Raw genomic sequence first — 22549 nt, 5'->3', positions numbered from 1 at the left:
ATTTTTTTCACAAATTTTAATAAGTAACAAGGTTCATATGTTATAAAAATCTCAAAGTACCTTAAAAGTTCTCTCTAACCTAAAAATATCCAAGAGCTAGCTAGTCTCCTTAGACCTCAAAACGATGCCTATTTATGAAACAGACTGAAAAACACCATACATATATTGGCACAGAAACCAATGTGGGACATGGAGTAGAAACATGAAACTTTGTCTGTATAACAATAAACATCCGAATAATTGATATCTGAAGTATCAACATTGTTTCTTGAATCCTTCATGGCCAATTTAACCAAGAAATGCACTATGTTTTATAGGCGTTTTTTTTAGGAATTCTAACTAATATATTGCAGTTAAAATGAGTTATATTGCCTTAGGTCCCATGTAAAACATGTAATTTGTCCCCAACTTATCACACCACTATTTCTGTCCTTTGAACTGCTTGAATTTCTCTGAAATCAGGCCATCATCTGCACCAGATATGTGGTACTGTCCACCACGGCGTGTTGAAGGAGCAGTGATTGGACAGAGGATGTGGGCTGTAGGCACCCACACTACGTCATCCTTTCTAGGCCATGTGAACTTCTTGCTGGGACCTTTTGGGTGCATGAATTTCACTTGCAAATCTTCAAATTCAGCTGATAAGTCAAATACGATACCGAGGCTGTCCTGAGAATGCAGTCTGGGAGTGATGCCATTTCTTCTTATTCAGTTACTGTATGAAAGAAAAAACAATGTCTATATAATAATTAACTTCAGATATGCCCTTTGTAACTTATACTACGATGCTGATGCTTCAGATTCATCTTTCATCTTTAGTTGGTCATGTAAATGGTTCCTAAAACAAAAACGAGGATCAAAATATATAGTAAATTGATTCAGCAGTTGCTCATCTTTGGCACAAGAAACAAATATGAAAGTAAGTTCACACATACTTCACACATACTAGTTCCTCCAAAAAAAATTTGAACCGCGTACTATGTATCCCACATGCACTTTTTAATGCCTAAAGTTAGGCTATTTTGGGTCTACACCTGAGTTCAACAGCCTATAAATCAATAAATAAGCTTTATTTTAATGTTTTAAAACTTTTACCTTATGCAACTTTCATTAGTAAAGAAGAAAATTCATTCTTTCAATGTCTTTTCACAAGAATAAGTCCTAAAATAGAGGCATGAAAAACCCAAAATAAAGTCGCCCATGAAATAATAAGGATATTTTGGGAAATTCCACAGTCCAGTATTTTTTTATTTTCATTCATTTCTATACTTTTCTCACCAGAAGGGTAAAAGTTTTGGAAGGGGAAAAATTCTGACCATGTAAAAGGAGTATAAATTGCTTTTTTTAGTAGTTTAAAACCCTAAAATCATAGGCGAGGATTAAGTTTGGACTGACTATGGGTATTAGATTAGATCATTACTGCTTATACTGTATGTTTATAACCATAATACTTTGCATTTGTTCATAAAATTACCCAAATAAAGCCCAAAAAAAAATTTGGGAGGATCTGAGAAAGTGGTGCAACAAGCATTTGTTGAATTGACATGGAATGACTCAATTGAGGTTTGGTTAGGGTTAGGGTAAGGATTAAGTTTAGGTAATCAGTTGTGATGGTTAAGGTTAGGGTAAGGCTCTAGGAAATGCATTACGCCTATGGATGTCCTCACTAAGATAGAAGTACAAACATGTGTGTGTGTGTGTGTGTGTGTGTGTGTGTGTGTGTGTGTGTGTGTGTGTGTGTGTGTGTGTGTGTGTGTGTGTGTGTGTGTGTTTTAGCATTTGCTACATTGTGGGGCCAAAATGTCCTCACAACTGTAGGAAATCCAAAAACTACGTCACTTGTGGGGACATCTTTCGGGCCCCACAAGTTTAAACAGTGTTTTCTTGGCCATGTTGTTGTTACTGAAAAAAGTAAAAGTGCAAAAACATTTCTTTAGGGTTAGCCATTGTTTTGGTTAGGGTTTGGTTAAGGTTAGGGTTAGGGTTAGATATGAATGGGAGTCAATGGTAAGTCCCCACAAAGATAGAAAAACATAGTGTGTGTGTGTGTGTGTGTGTGTGTGTGTGTGTGTGTGTCTGTGTGTCTGTGTGTGTGTCCCTTTCCGTTTGTGCATTAGAAATTCACTTTGGCAAATTGCTTTCTTCCCATGCCTCTTGGCCTTTCTCTGGCAAAGTCTGCCATTGTCCACACTGTGTGTCGGTGTGTAATTCTGTGTTTGTGTGCATGCATGTGTGTGTGTGTGAGTCTGCATTTTGGCATGTAATTGCTTGTTGCCATGCATGTGTGTTGATGTGCCTGCTTTATATGTCATTGTGTATATGTAAAGTGTGTGCACGTCAGTTAGTGACCAGCCTGGGTGTCAGACAGTGGGCTAACAAGGGCTAATTCAGCTGTGTGTGTGTGTGTGTGTGTGTGTGTGTGTGTGTGTGTGTGTGTGTGTGTGTGTGTGTGGTGTCAGCGGGGCAGCCAGCCAGGTTCCCAGGACACCCTCTGCAGACCACTTGAGACGAAGAGAAAGAGAAGAGAGGGAGTGAGGGAGGAGGAGAGAAGGAAGAAGCGAAAGACGTCCCCAAAACAAACACAAAAACCTGAGGCCACAAGTCAGTCAGGGAGGCATTCAGATCCCACGCAGGTAGCTGGGCCAGAGAGAAGCCAAATTGTCCTTTGTGACACAAGAGCCATTCAGTGGGAACAGGATGCTGTCTGCGGGATGTCCCAGACCCCTCGGCGCTGCATTGTCGTGTGTGTGTTTCAGTGCATGTGCGTGCATGTCTGGCCCAGTGTTGACTTTTGGGAAAAAGATTGACGAGGGGGACTTGGCTCTCTTCTCTGTCAAACATCTGACAGTGAAAGAGCGCTTCATAGACAAACTCAATTAGCCAGCATAGAGTTTTGAAGGAGATGTCGTGGGACAATAGCAGCCCTATTTTGACATATGGCCACGGTGAATGTATGGCAAACATATCTGTTTGGTGGTTTGAGACAGTGGCAGACAGTCTGAGAGAATGAGGAAGAAGACGAATGCAGAATATATTCAACAGTTTCAGCTCTCAGAGGTGTCATCTGGGATGAAATTCTCTGACATGAAAGAGTTTGTTTTCTGAAATAACAATATAACCTGTTCCACATGAAGCACCTGCTGATAGGTGGATAGTTTGGTTGTATTTGCTAAAGATATGAGATTTATCTCATGAGATCTCTTCAGGTCCCATTACAGTGAATATTAGTAAAACACTGGACTACGTAATGATGCTTAAATAAACATAAAATAAATGCTGTCTTCTCAAAACAAGGACATGCTAGACGTCTGAGTAGAATAATGTCCCAACTGCTTTATATTGTGTTTTATTTAGAAATTGGCAACTAAAGTTGAGTAATTGGGATGGAGAATGATGGAATGACACCAAATTTAACAGAAAGTATCTGCTCAAATACTGTACTTTAGTACTATTTTGGGCTATTTCTGCTTTACTTCAGTTTGTTTTTGCTTTTTTACGACTTTAAGTCTCATAAGGATCATTTATTTCATCAGGTGTTTTTTTGGTGTCAGGTGTTAAATAACTTCATCTCATTAAAGCTCATAAGGATTTATTGATTTCTCTTTAACTCTGTTGACCTCATCTGAAAGTGAAAGGCAACAGCTGCTTGGAAAAGTAAGAATTTTACATTCAAAACGTCATCATGTCATTGAATCTGATGTGTTGTTAAGGATTTCTGTGTTTTGTAATAACAGTATTCATAAAGCAAGTGAAACAGTTTAAATTACTTTAATCCCAACCAGATACAACATTAAAATGCAACAGTGCAAGTATTCCAACAATGTGTTATAAAGTGATATCACTTGAAGAGGGGCTATACGGCTTAAAGATTACTTTTAATATGTTGCTGATAGTGCTTTTACTCTTTAACTTACTTTAGTAAGATTTTAAATGCAGGACTGTAAATTTGAGAACCAAACTCAAATATCAGCTCAAAATAATGTAATTCTCAGAAAACAAAGATTGTATCAGTGTGTATTGAGCATACAGTAATAATGTAGTAAACCTCAGAGAGAGGAAGGATTTATTCTTTTCCCCAGATCCCAGTGGTATGGGTAAACATATGAATATGTAACCATATGAACACATGTAGCACACAAGGTTCTATGTTTATATTTTCCCACATTAATAATGGGATGTGTAGATGCTTGGACTGTGCATGTACACATGTTCCCATGTACACTACGTAGATATACAGTAGGACTGTGTGTGTGGCTACAGACGGTGATTTCCTGAGGTCATGTTTAACCCGACAGGCAGCTCTGTTTCTCATCTGTTCCCTCCTTTGAAGGCCTGATGAATGGAACTGGCAGTCTGTGGTGGCACAGGCTGAGTTATACATCAGACCTTCCTCTCATCCCCAGGCAATGGCATCATAAAGTATATTTCACCCCACAGCACCCTCAGAGTCCAGAAACACAGAGCTTCCTGGTTCATATTTTAAAGTTCAGGTGCTGAAAGCAACTACATGGTGGGAGAAGAGAAGGCATGTCCTACACAAAAGAATGAATTTATGTCAGCTAAAATCAGTACAAGGGGGGAGGCGGTTGTGTGCTTGTGCGTGTGTGTTCATCCCCATGACAACAAGGATGAAAACACGCACTTCCTTGCACAGTGAGCCCATATAAGGGGGCCGCTGGGCCGAGCCCTGCTCAACAATACCTTTAATGTCATAGCTCAGTGACTGCTTTTTGTGAGCGGGGCAGCGCGCTGCGACCCACACAAAAACTCAAAGGCAAAATGGATTAGAATATGAGAGAAAAGATGACTGAATCAAACCCAGTGGATTGGAGGAGATTAGCTGAAGGGATTATGGGAGAAATGACACACTAATTACTTTCTGTTGGGGTATGGGATGAATTTGAGTTTAAAAGTTTTTTATTTGAGGGAAATGTGCACGTAGTAGACATTTTTTGAGTTACTTTTGATACAATTTGCTCTTTTCATTTGAATTTGAATTTATTGTACCGAAGATATTCATCGCAGACTGTGCAAAAATGGTGCAAATTCATTGTAGAAACCTACTGAACAACCTATCATAGAATAACAAGAAAGAAAAAAAGTGATTTCTCTAGCCAAATACCCCCTACATCCATTCTGTGTGTTTTGCCATTTTAGGAGCAATTTAAATAATATTAACACAATTTTAACTTCTTATTTTATATATATTTTCTCACTTTATAAACATTAACTGTTTATTCCAGAAAAGTTGACTATTATGATAGAAATGTCTAGTTTTAGTCTTATAAAAATATATGCTGCAATAAAACAGAGAAACATGTGGAATAATAAGTTTGATTCTTGCTGAAAATGTCTGTTTCATTAATTTTGAGCATAGCTTCATACTAAAGTGCATTTTTAGGAATATCCATTCTGCTCTATGCAACAATAACCGTCAACCAGGAGAAAATAAAAACTCATACTGAAAACTTAAAGATTATAAATGTTGCTGCTTTCATTTGGAAAACCGAGTCATCCTTTAGCACAATATTTGACAGTTAAAACTTTGCTTCTGCACACTTTGTACAATCACTGAAAACACAGAAGCCTCTTCACTGTCTGCCTCTTCAAAACAAGTTAAACATCATAAAGCCTTTCCTGGGAAGCTGATACTAATTCCTAATCTGTATCTACTGGAGTGCTGTCGTCCATCCTGTTGTGTTTGTGAGGAATTTTAACTTCAGTCAAACACTTTAAGAGAAACAACAGCAAACCTCTCAGAGCTGCAATCTGACTTTGTGACTTCCACTCCTGTTGACCGAATGCTTGTCTCTCACTGTTAATTATTTGACCAAACTGGAGTCGAGGAGCTTAGAGGACGGCTTGTCGGGAGTTTGCTCTGCTCTCCAGGTCTCCAATTAGCCTAAAAGACCCCAGGAAGGATGGCAGAGACAAAAGAGGAGAAAAGGGGAGCAGGAGGCCAGAAGAAAAACAAAACACAACAATCAACAAGACCTCTTGGCGTCCTTGTCGGGGGAGGACACACACACACACACACACACACACACACACACACACACACACACACACACACACACTCCTCCCATCCCTCCCAGACTCTGGTGTTTTCGGAGCTCAGGCCGTCACTGTGGAAACCTGGAGCTTCTTTCGTTCATTTCATGCGTTCACTTCCCTTCCTCCCTCCTTGCTTTTTTTTTTCTCATCACATGCACACACACAAACACTGACATCTCCCCCTCCTCCCCATCCCGCCACAAGTCCCCACCTCCTCCCGCCCCTCCATTCACGCCCTCCCTTCTTCCTGGGCTAAAACAAAGCGCGGGGCTGAAAGGGCTCTGAGGTAGGTAAATGTATTCAGTGACACCGGCCGGATGATTCCATTCTGTGCCAGCCCTGTAACATTTGTTTCAGGCCTTGTCTGAGGGTAGGGACAGCGTGTTGGGCCTTTTGTCCCACGTGCCCTCTGCACAGCCCTGCAGTTAATGGTGGCCTTGTCCCAGGCTGTTGGACCAGAAACCTGCAGCCCCACGGGACGGGCAGACATGGTGACACGGGAAAAACCAGGGGAAGCCGAGGAGGATGAGAGGGATTGTTGAGGAACAGGAGCTGTCCAGCTGGTTGACACTGCGTCATGGTCTAGTTTGTCTCAAAAATGCTGCAAAAATCAGAGAAGAGCGCTCAGTTGTTCATACTGTACACCCCTAATGACTGCTTTCTCTGCTGTAGGAGTGGTTTTCTAGTTTGGGATGTAGTTTAGAAGACCAACTTTGTTTTGGGCCCCACGTACTCTGCAGCACAGCGTAGAAGCAGTCAATTTCCTAATTAGCCAAGCCAAGATGAGCATCTGACTCATAAGAACACACATAATGAAGGGAACAAGATCTGTAAACGTTTAACTGATGCTCAGAGGTCTGGTGGCTGCATGGCAGAAGATTTACAAAACGGTGTCAGACTTAGAAGATTTTGTCTCTGTTTGAGGTGTTGGAGATGTCCATATAGTTTTTAATTGGTCTCAGCTCCTGAAGACAAAGTTTTGTGGGAATGAAGAGGTGGTTAAATATGCGTCTTTAGTCTTACATACTCTGCAGCACAGTGCAGAAATGTCTCTTTGATCAGTGTTCTGACTGGTCAAGCCAAGATGAGCATCTGGTTTACAACAAAGAAAATGAAGGAGATGGGATCGGTAAATGTTGAGCTCTGGTTGCTGCACGGCGGAAGATAGAATTCACAAAATGGTGTCAGACATGGAAAAAAAATTCAGTTTGAGGTGTTGGAGATATTCTTATAGTTTTTTTTTTATTGTTCTCAGCTAATGAAGAAACTGTGTCTTCAGCAGTGTGGTGGTTCAATACATACAGGGTGATATAATGTGTATGTTTTTTAAATTTGTGTTCTTTGTGTTTTTGATTGTGATTCCTCTCCTCCTCTCCTCTCCTCTCCTCTCCTCTCCTCTCCTCTCCTCTCCTCTCCTCTCCTCTCCTCTCCTCTCCTCTCCTCTCCTCTCCTCTCCTCTCCTCTCCTCTCCTCTCCTCCACATTTTGTCCACTCTCCATCAAATCCCCTCCTTCCTTTCCTTCCCCTCTCTCTCCTCCTGCACAATACCCCCAGTCTTCCCTTTTTTCTCCTCCACTATGACTGACAGCTCATCCAGCCGAGGGCCAGGTGCTGCTGAAGGGGGTGAACTTGATCACTGGGGGGTTGGAGGCCGACTCCCTGCTGCTATCTGTCTGAAGAGGCCCCCAGCGTTTAGCTCTGAGAATCCCCGACTCTTTCACTGCCGGCTGCTTAAGAGAGCATCTTCACTGGTGTTTTGTGCGCCTCTCTCTCTGGGAGAGGAGAACCGGGGCCGAGAACTATACCACACTTGACTCTGGTAATCTGCTGAACCCCCAAAAGACCTGAAGCAGCTGCTGATCTAAGAGGAGAAGTCTAACTGCTGGTGCTTTACGGAAGTTTCTAGCTGTCTTCTTGCCTGGAACATTTCATTAGTGTCAGGAGAGAGTAAAAGGAAATCATTGTGCAGTTAGATGAATAATAACAGGTTGACAAAAATGATCCTCTTTGAATCCAGTTGAAGTCGAAATCACTGAATTACATTTCTGTGTGTGTCTAAAAGGGTTTCCCACAGACAGTGGAAACAGAAGAACTGAGAGATTTTATGTTAAAAGACAATATACAATGACACAGTATGAAGGCATTCAATTGTAAGTAGAAGTATATTGTTAGCAAAGCAAGAATCAAGTAAATAGACAGACAGACAGACGGACAGACGGACAGACGGACAGACAGATAGACAGATAGAGAGAGAGAGAGAGATCATAGCAGAAAAAATGGCAAAAATATTTTGAAAAAAACTGCTGTGACTGAAAATTGATCATATTTGAGTTCAAATTTCAGTTAGCACGTATTCAGATATACTGAACATGTTCATCAATCAATCAGTGGGCTGTATTTGTTCCCTGCATGGTTGTTGGTTTTGCTAAGATGCCTGCTTAAATTCCTTTACAATATCATTTATAATAATGCTTTATTTTTGATTTTCTGACTCAAAAAAAGTATTCCGACTTTCTGTGGGTCTTGTGGGGGAATAAAGTGTCCATTGAATTTTCATATAGATTTCAGCACTTTCACTGATTCTTGAATTTTGTATCTTTATTTACTTTGAATCATGTGTCTCTATTGGAAAACTAAATGAGTAATATATAGTCTGAGCATTTCTCAGTGCTGCTCGTGGATCGCAGTGAATCGCTTAACTAAGTCTGGAGGAAAGTCCTTTGAAAATATTTCCCGCTCATCTTCGCAAAGTTTTCATTTCCATAAACTCACTGCAGCATTGAAATGTCCATCTACTATTATGCCAAGAATCCCAGGATTCCCACCAGAGCATTTGTGTCTTTGTGTAAGTGGGTGTGTATATTCATAAGAGCCAAAACCCAAGTCCACCCCCTTCCCTCTCTCTCAGTGTTCGGCAACAAAATCAGCTCTTGTATTGGGGGCCACCACTACAAACAGTGTATGAGGGGATTAGTGGCTCCTTGACCGCTCCTTCAAACACACACCCAGCATGGCCGCCTCGATTATGACCATTAGATACCCTGAAAATGAGACTGAGATGAAAGAGAGGAATACCGAGGGCTTTTCCCAGGGACGAATTTGACCACACGTCTAGCAAAAATGAATCTATAATCCAGAACCCAACAAAGGCCAGAGTGGAAGCTGTCCTAGAGTGTTGTGCCAGCTTGCTGAGGGAGGCTTTATGTTTCTATTGCTTTCATTGTGCCTGGGAGTGCCATAATAATGATTAGAGACTTTAAAGGCTAGATTAAAGTGAGGACAAGGGCAGCTTAGTCTGTGAAGTAATTTTAGGGCAGTTGAGCAGGTTTCTTAATGGGAAAATTCCTCTGAACAACAGTGAAAAGGACACAGGACTCAGACTCGCTAAGGACAGGGCTGCCCTCAGATCAAGCTGGCACTTTGAATGAGAAAATTGAGGTATACACATGAAATTTACTCACACAAATGCCCCACTTCACAACACCCCAACACTGTTGTCAGCTCATCTCTGGGCTGTGTGTTCAGTGAAGCTGCAGGCGGTGCAAGGTGATCCCGTATTATCCGGGCTGCCTTTACTCGGCAGGTGAAAGTTGCTGTGAGGCAGAGGGGCTTAATGTTGCCGCCGTCTTATTCGGCGGCTGAGGAGGAGCAGGGAGCCGCTGAGAGGCCGAGAGGATGAGAGGCCGACTGCATCTCAAGTGACAGACGCTGCAGAGGCCGGACGCACGGGCCAAGGAGTGTCAACGCTGCAAGACTACGTCTCCCTGAAGGATACAGTGAACGGGTCATCCAGACTTTGGAGAATGCTGAAGGTTTTCTTTCCGGCGGTTTGTTATGTAGTTAAACTGTACATCAAGTCAATGTTGACCTCATATGAACAAAGCCAGACTAATGCCATACTCCTGACAGTGCATCAACACACTAATATGGGAATAACCTTCTGAAACTGAACTACCAACCTATGTGACCTGTTGAGACACAGAAAATAACTGAGCTGTAACTCTGGTCCAAATGTGAGATCACAACATTTGAAAGAATGAAACTGTGGATAAAAACAAGATTTATTAGAATCTCCTGCTGTGGTTTGTGTGGCCTCCTTGTTACCTGCTCACCTCTGTCAAATTAGGATGATCCCTCTTTCACTTGGCTTCGAAACAAGTTTTTAAAACTTGAAATGAATAAGATACGTGCCAGATTTATGCAACAGCAGTAACAATATGTTATATGATATGCTCCCTTGCCAAAAAGAAGCTATTATACAACGGCATTATTTATCTGCAGTAAAATGTGCCAGACATTCAAAAATAAATCATTTCTGCATGCTCAGCACTGACATGAAAAATTAGCTCAGTTACTCCAAAAGTAAGATGTATGCATTCAGCATCAGATGAGACGAAACAGAGAAACCTCTAAGCATTTTGTCTCCTCCTGATAGTTTCAGTATCAACAATGACTGAGAAAAACTGTATCTCAAACTGAAATTTCACTGGAATGAAAAGCATATTTCACAATGGAATCCTAAAAAAACTGTCCCCGATGTAAGCCGTAAAACATAACAATCCTGTACACTCAACACAAATCAAATGCACATTTTTACGTGTACATTTTACTGCCAAGTCAATCCCTCCCCTCTCACAGCCCAGGATTCCCCTCAAATATCCGTTAATTCCCAACTGGAGCTGATAGCAAAGCTGTATGGGATGCCAACAAAGCCCCAGGAGATCCTGAAATATCCCGCTACCAGCTCCCTCTCCCCCTCCAGGCAGAATAGCCCCCCTTTTCCTGCCAGAATTCCTTGTCTGTTCATCTGAGGCCAGACAATATGTGTTTCAGAGAATGTGAAACTCCATGCAGATGTGCCCTCGGGGACATGTGCTCACCACATAGGCTGCTTGGGATAAAGGGAGAAGAAGGGGAAGGTAATTCAAGCATGGAAAAGGAGAGAGGGAATGAGACTCGGTGTCGAGAAAAATAAGACCTGGGTTCAGTTCCCTCTGCACGTGGCTTCCACACCTCCGGGCTCAGGTGTGTTCTTCCCTCCTTTGAGGATGTTTACATCATGGACATTGGTGCACCAGAATCTGGAGTCAATTTGTAACCAGTTCACCTAATTCTCTAAGTATGGATGTGGACTGTAAAAAAATGAAAAGGTGAATATGTGGTTGATTAAACTGTTCCATTAACAAAATCTACATTCTGTCTTTTCATGTCTACTCAATTAATCCTCATTTCACCTCTAACACTTCAAATTTCTCTCAATTTCAGGCTTCAAACTTTTGAGGTAGTCCAATAAACCTGAATAGATATTTCTAAATTAATTAATCCAGTCCATATGTCCCTTCACAACAACAGTATTTGCTGATTAAATCTTTTACTTAATCACTTTGTTGTTTCTTTTACATCATTATCACTATGTGGTCGTGGAGTTATGGTTAATTCATTGCCCGTTTCTGTCAAATTGCATTGGTTAAATGTGGTTTAAGTTAATTTATTCAACTTGATCTCTCTGGGAGAGAACAATATTGATTTTCAGACAATCTGAGTAACTTTTAAGTAAACTATGAATTCGTTTTGATAATCAGAAAATGAATCATTGAGACAATTTGTCACTTAGTAGATTAAAAGTATGCCACAGTTAATGAATAAAATAAAAGCAGAAACATTGGATTTAAATGCGTTAAAACGAAATAACATGAGTCTATGAAAAGGCTTAAGATGGTGCTTTACAGTTCAGCATCCAGCCAGGAGCTGCTGTGGCTGTTCATACCTCCACCACTAGAGGGAAGTGTTGGCTCTGAAAGGCCACAGAAGCAGAGAGGAAGCAGAAGGAGACCAGCTTGTTCTCCAACAACACCGTGGGCCCTCCAGCAGGTAAGAGTGTGCGTGCATGAGTGCAAATCATAAAGCATCACCGATAAACACTGGAAAAAAAAACTCCCCAAAACGCTTAATATCACCCAGTCAGAGCACAAACATTAGATCAGCTGCAATTACTGAAATTGCTCCCACCTGCTGAGCCTGAGAGCTGAATGATTAATTTTTCCTTGTTGACGTTTCAGCTCAGAAAAAAAAAGAGTTTGTTGATTTGGGAGTTGCTAAATGGTTGGACTCACGTTGGGCATGAGAGAGAAGGTGTTTGTGTAAATGCGTTGTTGTTTTGCTGTGCGGGTGACGGGGAACAACACCTTCAAACTGTCAGCCCCAGCTTTACCTGCATGACTTCCTGCAGCAAACACTAGCCGGACTCTGCCCTCAGCGTATTTTATTTGTTTGCCTGTTTAAAAATTCCTTCAGCTATTTGCTAATACTGCTGCTTACACACCGCTTTGACTGTAAAAGTGTAATTTTCCTTTGACTCATGTTTGTACTCTGTAACTGCGATTGTTCAGATGTGTGTGTGCACTTTGAGCGCACCCTGAGGGCTGTGCACCTTTTCCTGTCCGATTCTCAGATGTGGACCATCAAAGTGTGTTTTTTCTCCCCCTTGGGTGAAGCTTCTACAGTGGACTACACCCTTCAGAAGTCAGGAGGTTGTGTTTACTCCAGGGATTACATTACCACACCAGAGGCCCGCCAGACAGACAGACAGACACAGACACACACGCTGCATCATCAACCCAAAGGTAAAGCCTCTCCTGCTGCTGGATGCAGTGGAGGGTCCAGGACAGGCTCAGGAGCTCCATGGTGTGTCCCTCTTTTCTGGGGAGTGTGTTGACTCAGATGGGATGAGTAAACAGCACCGGGGTGAAGGCATGTGGGCGCTCCATTCTCATGGAACCCAGGCCCAGTGGATTAGGCTAATGTTGGCCCGTGAGGAGGGGGTGTTGCAGCGCGGCCTTCCCTGACAGGAGGTGATGGATTAGGCCTTTGTCAGGCCCCATGTCAGCTTGAGGGACCCGGTGATGAAGGAAGGAGGGAGGCAGAGGGGAGATCAGGGACCTGGGGCAGCCCAATCCCAGGATCAGCAACATGTTGACAAGGGATTATCCTGATTGGTGTGTTGCCTCTGGAGTTGAGGTCTCATAGAGAAATGTGGCAAGTGTACAGGTACAGAACATGAGGTGAAGAGTCCAGATTCCTTTAAAGTAACACAGATGGTTCTGTGAGAGAATAAATAATGCTAAATGTTCAGTAATGTACCATAAAGACCACAAATATGCAGGTTTCCATGTCAACCAAGGATTTTTTTTCCCACTTTTGAGATATGAAATTCAGTAAAATATGAAATTTTAGTGGCGCAGCACTGAGAACTGCTGATTTAACAACACCCATAAATTCCCACGCATGAGCAGAGATTGAATTACTGTAAGTGCTGGCGATAGTGTGGCGATGGCACGATATCTCAGCCACATTTGCCTCCTTCGTCGAAATGTGAAAACCAGACTGTTTCCTTTTACGGGTTCCCTTTGAAATCCGGCACACTTGACCCTCCCTGAGCCAGGATTTTACTGCATGCTCTGGTTTATTTCTGGAAACCTCCTACACCCCTCAGCTTGTTTAAGACGCCTGCCCGAGTGTGCCTTTTGTTTGTTTTGCCAGTTGCGACAAACAGTAAAGTGATTAAGCATGTGCGCGAGGCCTCGTACACCCCAGCCGAAACCACAAGGAGCATTTGGAGGGAAGCTTTGTCAGTCCACAGTTGTTGGCACCGTTGAGTTGAGGGGAATAAATTACCAACACTTGGCACTATCAACCGCTGGCTCTGTCTCCACATCTGGGCTTTGTCTGACGTTATTAAATGTGAAAAATGAGTTCTGCTCATGATGTTATGGTAAATGATACAGAATGACACTATTTGCTACAAGAGCTCTCTATCATCTAGATTAGGAACATAAAACGATACTCCGAGGAGGTCAGATTTTAGTCGTCTTACGCTGCAGTGTGTTGCCACTAAGGCATGCTTTCAGAAGATGGATTTGTGCTGAGATTACAGCATGTTCATCTGATTAGTTTTACATATTCACATGACGAGGGAGGGAGGCAGGAGGGGGAGCGGAGGGCGAGAGTGAGACGTGACTGTGAGAGATAGTGACTGACATGTGGCGTGGAGGCACTGATCCGTCTCTTGACGAACATGTCGCCTCACCACGCTTCATGTGTCAGGGCCTGGCACTCTCGCTGTGTCAAGCGTGGGTGGCCTCCTGACACGCGTTTGAATGTGTATGTCACGTCCGTCTGGGGTGAAACCACTCCCGCACACACATCCACGTAATGACACTGACACTGTGCCATCAGGCCCGCCACCGAGCCCAGACGGAGTCCCTGGCAAACATAACCTTTATCTCTTCCCTCTGATTTCTCTCAACCTCTCACCCTTCCCGTTGCCTGCTCTTCCTCTCCGAGTCTATCACTCACCAAGTTGAGTTCAGCCGCAGCCATTAACTAGCAATTTGGGCCAGAATGATTATATTTAATGTAATTATGACCGTGAGTAGCACAGAAAGCGCCTTGGGAGTGGGCCCAGCTCTTGGACTCGGTTCATCTGAAAATGAACCCTGTGCTGTAAATTGTAAGTACCTTTCCGAATGTCAGCGAGGAGAGTGCCAACCAGTCCTACACGGGCGTCACTCATGGACCCCACTCTGTAATTGCTTGCTAGCCGGAGCTGCTGTGTAATTTTTGACGTGGCTCTGTGGCAGTGGCGGTGCTGACAGAAAAAAAAAAAAGGGACTGGAGATTTAATGCCTGGTCTCAACTTTCTCCCAAGCTTCTGAGCCTCTCTCTTTCTGCTCTATTGGTGAACCTTTTCTCATTTCTGGCTTCAATTATTTTTTGGGGGGTGAGAGGATACAGTTAAACTGGCCAGGTCGCTGGAAGAAGAGGCTGTCTGGCGTGGATTAAAAGCGACTCTCGTGTTCGGTGCAGAGCTTGGATGTGGGCCTGGCAGGTACTCAGTGCAAAAGCTGTTGTTTTTGCTGCAAAAAAGCACTACTAATACCCCATTAATTCAGTGGGAGATTTGGAAGCAGTGTCATTCATATTCACTGAAGAAGACCATGTGTTTTCACAGAACAGATGTCGGTCCATTTGCTGACACGCTACATATTCATTCCAGCGTATTCCTGCAGGTGTGTTTGTAGGCGGTGATCTCCCCGTGATGCTCCCACTCAGCATAAAGGATTATGGGAGGGCGAGGGGGGATGTGAGGTGGAGGGAGTCTTTAGTGACAATAGCCCCCCTCCGGTTGCCCTGCGTGGGTGTGGGTGGAAGGGGGCATTTAAAGGCCATTCAAGCCTCTAGCAAGACCCCCACCCGAAGACGCCCCCACATTCTGGGGATGACTACCTGCCCAGGAGCTCCCTCTCTGCCCATCTGTCCCTCCTCAGAGTCCCTCCTCTCCCCTCCTTCACCACAGCGCTGCTCCCACACACAAACATTCAAGCCAATGGGCGACTGCCGACTCAGCTCTGCAAAGGGCTGACGGTGCAAACGGAGCCACGCGGGGGGTGAAGACTGTGTGAGCGTATGTGTCCGTCTCCAGGAGGGCTGCTGTTGTTATTTGTCGGAGAATGAGTCGGTGTTTGTGGGAGTTGCTCGGTGGGCGATTGAACAGCCGTTACAGTTGATGTGTGTGTGTGTGTGTGTGTGTGTGTGTGTGTGTGGGTGTGGGTGTTTGTGCGCGTGGCGGGATGCATGTGTGGGAGGAGGTGGGCGTGCATGTGGGTTTGTGTGTAGGAGGAAATCAGTGGGCGGCTGTGGGTTGCTTTGCTGCGTGGGTGGTGGTAATATATATGTTTTCCTGCCATACAAATTTATATGCATAAAAACACTGCTGTTAATAATGTTTCTTCTCTTCATTATCAATTTTGAAAATGAATCTATTAGTCTCAAATGTCTAAAGATTCATATAAATACAGACAAAAGACCTGTTTACTTGGCTATTCTGGAGCTTCTATTCAGTTCTATTATATAACTCCCATTTGGCAAAATGTTGCTGTATGGAAAACCTGCAAGTGAAGGTCATCTGTACTTTGTATTAATGCCAATTTTTTATTTGATTGGGATAAATATGTAGCTCTGGGATATTTCTGACCGAGATGAACCTCTCATGAAATGTAGATGCCAGCGTGTGGGTGTGTTTTCTCAACAACATGCCCTCGTTTCTTACATTATTCCCATAAGCGCGGCTGTAGGAACGGGCACAATGTGACCTTCATTCCAGTCCCAGTGTGTGCAGCCCATTAGTCCAATTTGCTCAGCTGTCAAACTCCAAATTCACACTCTCATCCATTCTGAGAGCAGCAGGTTAAAAGAAGAAAGGCATTCTGCATTCCTCTCACCCTCTTGGTTTTAAACCTCACCGTCTTTGTACAGAAACTTGCTGACTAAACCTCCCTCTCTGTCCGGCAGTGAGAAACCGAACCTCATCCCCCTCCGTCGGTGGAAGGATGACTGTAGATGAGTTAGCTAAACACTTTCTGGCAAGCAGGCACGCCGCCGGCTGCACACACGAGGCCTGCAGGCGTGGGAAAGACCTGACTCTGATAATAAGCAGCATTTGGCCCTTCTAACCTCTGCAGGCTTTGGCTCGGGCTGGTTGTCTCTTTCCTCCTCACTTGTTTTCTCTCTCTTTCTCTGTGTGAGTGGAGGGCTCACAGGAGAAGAGGTCAGCCAGGGAGAGGCCCACAGCTGTGGCTGCGAGGTCCTGGCGTGTTTATTTGGGCAAGCCCAACCATAATAAGCTCCAGCCAGGCATTGCTCCTGAGGACTGGGGCCACCACCGCTGCGGTGCTTTTCATCCTAACAATGGGGAAAGTGCTCTGACCGAGGAGGGAGCTGCACGGCAGAGTTTACCGTACAACAGCTGCCTCATCTGCGGGGGAGGAAGTGCACTGCAGATGTGGACAGGATGGATGTTCATGTTCCCACACCTACTGCTGTCGTACAGTTGTTCATCCGTGCTCAGCGGTCAGTGAATGAGTCCCTTTGTTTAGCATGAGAATGTTTGCCTGCCGAGTGGACACAAACGCCACGAGGAAAGATCTCGAATGAGAGCAGTGTTTAATAATCACCTTGAGAGTTACTTTGAGTAAGTGTGTATAAAGTCAATTAATAGAGTTGTCTGCAGTGTTAAAATTATGAAATAACTAAAATGATTAAAGTATGATCATCATCTTCTTGGAGGGGCTGCACAGTGGAGTAGTGGTTAGCACTGTCGCCTTACATCTAACAGATCCCCAGTTCAAATCCCGGCCTGGACCTGGGATCTTTCTGCATGGAGTTTGCATGTTCTCCCTGTGCATGCATGGGTTTTCTCCGGGTTCTCCGGCATCCTCCCACAGTCCAAAAACATGCTGAGTTTAACTGGTGATTCTAAATTGTCCATAAGTGTGAATGTGAGTGTGATTGTTTGTCTCTATGTGTAGTCCTGCGACAGACTGTGACCTTTCCAGGTGTCCCCTGCCTTCACCCTAAGTCAGCTAGGATAGGCTCCATCCACCCTGTGACCCTAATGAGGATTAAGCATGGATAGATAATGGATAGATGGATGGATCTTATCTTATCTTAGCTCATCTCATCGCATGTTTTTTATTTTGTAGGAGCTACATGTGTTGTCATCACTGTCTTGGTTACTGTATATTTTTGTCAGTGCCGTGAATTCTTGTCTATTCTGCAATAAGAATGGCTGATTCACTCATTGTGATTGATGTGAAAACAGTTGGATTTATGTTTAGAATCAAAAGTTTATTGTCTAAGAACAGAGGATAAAGGGTTCCAAGACAAACAAAGTAACAATCGGTTCCTACTCAGTCTAATTAGAGGTGTTACTCCTCAGTGCATTAATAGTTGGTTTAATAAAAGCCAACTTTGGACCATAAAATGCATGAAGTCCCAACAATGGCTTTGATGCTCTGCTATCAGTCAGGTGATCTGCACTGGGAGTCAGCAGCCCTTTCTTATGCAGAATAACAACATCCCTGTGCTGCTTTACTCATCACACTGTAATCCACTGACCCCTCTGTTAAAAAGGTCACTCAGCCCTACGTTGGGGTGCACAGGTGTGTTCCAGGTTTCGTAATGCTGAATGACTGACAGCTGAACCCCTCCTTTGCCCCCTCCAGCCACCAATCAATCTCTTTCTGCCGCGGCCGCCCCCTCCTCTCGCTGCAGCTTTTCTCATCTGTTACGGGTTGTTAAGTTGACAGATGATTTGTCTCATTTGCCCCATCCACTCCGACCATACTGTTAAAGTCACCATCTAGGTGTTTGTGTGTCGTTTGCCACATAGTATACTTACCCATGCCCGAGGCCTCACCTGAACACAAATCCTCCTTTTAGCCTCTTCAAACCTTTTCTCACTCCATCCTTCCTTCATCAACTACACCCTCCCTGCTCCATCCTACACAGCCCCTGTCGGTCAGTCAGCACCCTCTGTAAAACCCCCGAATGTGTGTTCCTGTTGAGGCCCCTCTCGGCTCTGACTGTGTAGAACTGCATGGGGCCCACAGAGAAGGACACGTGTCAGCAGAGTCAGCAGACGAAGCAGGTGCTGTGACTGAGGCTCGAGGCGGGACAGCTGTCCATCAGACCTCCTGCACCCAAACATAGTCCACATCACATATGGCTACTGGATCAGGGCCTGACTTATTGACAGCCAAACTGGTGGCTGGAATCAATACCAGTGACCTTAAACTGCCCATAACTTCACTGAAAAATTTGCAAAATTATAATTATATGCAATTGTTTCCTGGCAGTGCTAGTTTAAATAAATAATGAGAGTCTTGCAGCACAGTATCAATGTCAGCAACTCAGAAACTTGCTCTTGTTGTTGGCCTTGTTGGAATGCACTTTTCACTTATAGATATTGCCAAAAGGTCAAATTTTTAATCTGAATTTCTTCATTTACCACGCTGCATTTGTGGCTGTAACGAGCAACAGATGCCAGCATACAGTATTTGCCACATCTGGCAACTCTCATCTGCCCCAGTTTGTGCTACCTGCAAAAGCAGGCCTGCAGGGAGCTTCAATTCTTAACCATTACCCCCCACCTCAACTCAAATTAAAATGCAAAAATGCAGACTTCCCTTTGAGATTCCTCTACATAATTGGCCGTCCTCCCCCGCCTCTAACCCCGACTCCCCTAAAACATCACTCTGAGGTTTGACAGCAAGTGGGTGAGTTCTGACAGGTCGCATTGATCTCCTGGCTGGGAAAGAAGTTGGCCTGACAATGGAGAACATGTGTCCGTTTTAGGACAAGCCTTAACTTGTCTGACCCCCTCATTTGGGATGCGCCCACAGAGAAGCCATCCCTCGGTTAAAGAAAACTATTTCATCTGTTCAGACAAGAATTTGGTTTCTGGTGAATATTCTCGATCTGACTTGTTTGAAGTGATTGCATTTTGTTTTCATCTAAATGCTGAATAGAAACATTCGTCTTTGATTCAGCAATCTGGAGCGTTGCACACTTTGTCTTATTTGGACGGTCGTCTTGGTGGGTTAGATTCGGGGCTTTTTCGGGTTTCCTTTAAAGCAGCAGCAGATTGAAATGTGTTATTGTCTGTGTGTGATTAGGTAGTTTTGTTCCATTGCTGTTTCTGCCATGTGGACATTAAATAAGAGCCAGCCCACTTCTGAAATGTCTTTGATAGATGATATGAATAGCTGAATTCTTTTTATGCAGCTTTGAAACGGCTCATTCTGGTCGCATTAATAACAGGGATCATAATGGGGACACGGCTAAGCAGGAAGATGGCTTAGTTTACATTTGGCTGTGGCTGCAGCAAGGATTGTAGCACTACTACACATTACATTGATTGTTGAAAAACCACAGTTTTATACTGTTACGAGCACTTAGAGCAGAGCTGTGCGTGCCTGAGACACAATTGGATTCAGCACAGGGTGGATTTAGCTCTATCTGTCCTAGGCCTGCATGTATATTGTGTGAGAAAGACGCGAAGAATTGATTCCCGTTGATGAAACTGAACTGGAGGATCTGACAGATAGAGCATGTTTGTATCTGACGGCCACAGCACTATTTAGATGTGTGCTTGTGGGTAATTCCTAAAGAATGGTCTGCCTACACTGTTTGGCAGTAATTATGAAAATACATACATTCATTGTATCTGTTTGTGCTTATTAAAATTGCTTTGCCCAGTTCTCCAGCTGCTCTTGGTGGATCCCATTGCAGAAGGGATGTATCAGATCAGACACTTGAATCACCTCTGCTGATTCCTTTTGACACGAAGGCACAGCACATAGTAGTAACATGATGTAGTTAAGCCCAGATGTCAGAGTTCCTGACTGTCTTTAAGGTCGACTGTAGTTATCCTGCACCAGATCCTTCCAGCCTCTATCTGAAATTGATCCATAAAACTAAAACAACAGTCTAGTACTAAACCTCAAACTTAGTCAAGCTTTCTGACCGAGAATACTGTACTTCAAAATAGCTACATATGACTAGTTTGTTTTCCTGGATTTGCCTAAACTGCAGAGAAAAAGTTCAAATCTGCATCTGTTCATCACTGTGGGAAATGAAAAGCTGATTCCTTCTCCAGACATTGATTAAATCCCTAAAAAGTCTTTGTTTAAAAGTTATGTATTTTGAACTTTTTCCTTTGAAAATATTTCCATCCTCCCTTAAAGTGGCTTACATGTAACTCCACTCCATTTCCTTTTTAGAATGTACAGATATAGGAAGTCTTCACCTCTTTCTCCAGTCACTCCTCCCAACTTGCTGCAGCTTGAGCACACCAGCTCACCTAGAACTCTGCTCCTACACTGTAAAACTGCTCTTCGGTATATTATGGCAAGTTGTGATATATGTGTAATTCAGCCATACTTCTTTTAGCTGGGATTCAATTCTGATGAAGAATGTTACCAAGCATCCCACCCTGTGCACTAACATGATCAATTTCCTTGACTTTGCAACATAAAAATTCCTAGAAGTTTGAATCTGTGTTTTTGACTCTGTCATCTGTTCATTGCAGTTTCAAGGTGGCTGCTTGTTTTTCTCGCTGCGTGTTTTGCAGCAGAGAAAAAACTTCATATGGACATCTTAACAAGGTAAAAAAAAAGCACACAGATTTTCACTGGAGTGGGTCTAAATTTTTCTATATTGCCTTTTTCATGGCCTTGGAGCACGATGAATGAAAATGAAATCTGGTAGAATTAGCCAGGTATCCAGTCAGCAACTCTTGATGTCATTTGCGTCCATGTGTTATGTGTCCTAACCATGTGGCTGTCGCTCAGGTTGCCCAGAGAGTAAAATTTGTATGGCAGGTAGACTCCTATGGATATTTTAAGCTGGACAGCCAGGTAGAAACACTGTTGTCTCTGTTTCTGACAGGGGCCTTTTTCCGTTGATTACTTCTCAGTTTTAACGTGCTCATGAAGGCGGTTAAATAGCTCAGATCTACTCATCCGTGTTGACGTCTGTGAAGTACTTGCTAAAATAGTCACTTGCTGCTGCAGGATGAAAGGTTGTAAAGTGATGCATGACGTTCACTGGCAGACTGTTTGTGCCAAGAAAGTCATCGTGAATGTGACACCTATTCAAAAGAACAGCCTTATTCTCCACATTGTGCTTTGTCATATCTAACATTTGCACGAGTTATGATTGGTATCACGACATGTGCTGAGAGCAGAAGTGCAACTTTCAAAAGGCCAGAGGATAAGTACGGAAAAACAAACAAAGCTAGGAAGCAGTTGTAATGTTGAGCCTTACAAATACTCATCTCACAGTTTGAGTTGCTGAAGCAGCTGAAAACTGGACATTTTTACAAAATAAAAGGAGCTTTAGTATTTTGAGATCAAACATCTGCTCTCTGTTTTTCCTGCTAGTTAGTGCAAAACATGATCAGAAACTGAGTCTTGAAACATAAAGATTCCAGAGATTATAAAGTCTAAGTCTAACATGTTTACAATCCTCTCACATAATGTAGAGACACAGAGTTAGTTATAGAGTGAGGTCAAGAGGAAAGACAAGAAAAGCACTCAGAGCGCAATACTCCGCCAAGCCTGCTCACTCGTATCACTTCTGACGGATGAAATCAATTAGTCGTTGTAAGTCTGCAGCAGTCGATTTATCATAGGATTGCAATCATGTGATCGTGAGCAGGCAGCTGACGTCATGTTCACTAGGGCTGGACCCAAATATTCAGATATCCGAATGTTTATTTTGAGGTTCGAATATTCAGAAAATGTCGTCTTATCCCTATTAGAATAAGTTTCCTGACAGTGTAAAAAGTATGACAAACACTGTCGGTATTGTGGTAGATTTTTTTGTTAGTAAATTTTACTTTATTGCATTAACAAGACAGTTTTATGCAGATATTTCAAGACTCTCATATTCTTCATCTCCAGTTCTGACCCCAGAGTAAAACCAATTTAATCTCCCAGACTTTAAAAGGTGTCAGTGTTGTAGTAATTATTTGAATATAACTCATGTCAGGCAAAAGTTTAAGCTCATGCTTTACTGCTTTTTGGGAGGGAAAATAAGTAAATGCAACAACTGCAGGAAACAGACATTAAAACAAGCCTTTGTTCAGCTGATA

The sequence above is a fragment of the Acanthochromis polyacanthus genome, chromosome 4 (genome assembly GCF_021347895.1).
Source record: "Acanthochromis polyacanthus isolate Apoly-LR-REF ecotype Palm Island chromosome 4, KAUST_Apoly_ChrSc, whole genome shotgun sequence".
Taxonomy (NCBI): domain Eukaryota; kingdom Metazoa; phylum Chordata; class Actinopteri; family Pomacentridae; genus Acanthochromis; species Acanthochromis polyacanthus.
This window is presented reverse-complemented; position numbering follows the sequence as displayed.